General features: G+C 40.5%; 1 non-coding gene across 1 annotated transcript; it reads left to right on the plus strand.

The window, feature by feature from the left end:
• The first annotated feature begins 586 nt into the window (after positions 1 to 586).
• Positions 587 to 659, plus strand: TRNAT-UGU (transfer RNA threonine (anticodon UGU)). Its single transcript has one exon. It is a non-coding gene; the product is annotated as a tRNA-Thr (tRNA).
• The last annotated feature ends 1,258 nt before the right edge of the window (positions 660 to 1,917 follow it).

A 1,917-nucleotide genomic window follows, 5' to 3' on the forward strand; every position in this document is an offset into this window, starting at 1 on the left:
TTAAGAATCCAAGTGGGTTGGGAGAATGTCTCTGATCACTCTTGCATTCTCCTCTGTAATGAAACGCACCCTGACCCTGATATTGTTCGACAGTTGGGACTTGTCAAGCCTGATGCTGGGGAGCATGTAATGTGGAGCATGCGTTAAGATAGCAATATATATTAATGCTCATGTCTTTTATGGTTTGTTTGTTCGTTTTTGATGAGCAAGCAAACTGAAAACTCATCTCTTTTAAAGAACGTAAGTCATTTGCCTAGCGAAACATATACTTCTAATTTTAGTAATAAAAATAGAGCCACTTTAAAAAGATAATAATTCAGCTATCTCCAAAGAAGCAAATAATCCAGAATTTAAAAGTTGGAATGAATAATCATTACTTTTTATTAAATAATTTTGTTACTCCCCATTTTACTATTACAGTGACTTGCATTCCAGTCCGGGCCTGGTCAAGAAAATGTTTTTTCCTTGTATGTAAGAGTCACGTCCTTCAAAAATTCCTTTTAATGTATTTCTTATTTGGACGTAAATACTAGTTACCTAGTATTTTATCTGCATGATAGATTGTTAAATAACCGCTGTGCGTTGTGGCTCCATAGCTCAGGGGTTAGAGCACTGGTCTTGTAAACCAGGGGTCGTGAGTTCAAATCTCGCTGGGGCCTTAGCGATGGGGTGGTTTTTGTTTTTGTTTTTTTTCCCTTCACTCCTGCAAAAGAGCAGGAGCTTTTTAGCCTTTTCAGTGCTGAAACAGACTAGTGAAGAAAGGAAGCACTTGATGATCTTTCCGTGAAAGCCAGATCCTGGATTTGAGACGAAAAAGTACAGAGTCGGGTTCCTATGAAGGATACCGGGAAAACAGGTGTTTGTACCCTGCAGTAAGCGAGGAAGAAACTAGATTGCTCACGTCTCTGGGAGAAAAGTGCTAGACTTGGTCCATATCTCTGTGTTTGTGAGGAAGAGATCTAAACTAATCTGCTGATAGCCATGATCCCCGGAGTCCTGCGCACTTCTCAACTTGCAGATTGCTTGGTGGTCCGTTCCTGCCATCCTGGGGCGAAAACTGACTCGCAGATTACTCTGAAGGCAGCCTAGTTCAGAAGCTACGCAGATTCACCCCAAGCCCGTGGCTTCAGCTCTGTTTCCATTCTCACTACCTCCTACTCAGATCTCACTTCCTACTGCCTCAAGGCTGCTCCCGGGACTCAGTTCTATAGATCTGGCTCTCCAGAAACTTCTTGAACTCTAATCTGAGCCCAAATACAAAGAAGTCAGGAGTCTCACCAGCAGCTACTCAATGCACAAATATCTACACTAACATCTCTCATGGACAATTTTCCATAGCTCAGCTGGTAGAGCGGAGGACTGTAGAGGTTTATAACTACAGCCATCCTTAAGGTCGCCGGTTCCATTCTGCCCGTGTTTTCGTGTTTCAGTCTACTCAGCCAACAGAAGGTTTCATTAATGTATCCTAACCCAAAGACTGTGAAGCACTAATTGGGTTTCTATTTTCAGGCAATTAAAGAACATTTTGCTGACCATGAACCTTAATTTTATGCGTCCTCTGTGATTCTGCAGTAGATGTGATTCTGTTTACTCAGGAGGTGTAAATTAATGATGTTCTTTTTAGATTTGAATCAATCTCCTAATCTGTAAGACTAGTTAACATTGAGTGGATAATGGGTAACATCCCTAAACCTCACCCCCAAACCCTACACTTTTTCATTATGGTGAATAATTCATACTAGACAATTCAGGGTTTAAGGAGAAATACTTTAGAAAGGCCTGCCCCTCAAAAGGATCTAAACAAACGATACCGAGAATAAGCAAAAGGTCAAGTATGCATATGGAAAATCTTCCTTCCCTAATAAGAAATCAAATTGGAAACTATTTATTAATATCTAATACTGATAAGAACATTCT

This window comes from Macaca nemestrina, chromosome 7 (genome assembly GCF_043159975.1).
Source record: "Macaca nemestrina isolate mMacNem1 chromosome 7, mMacNem.hap1, whole genome shotgun sequence".
NCBI lineage: Eukaryota > Metazoa > Chordata > Mammalia > Primates > Cercopithecidae > Macaca > Macaca nemestrina.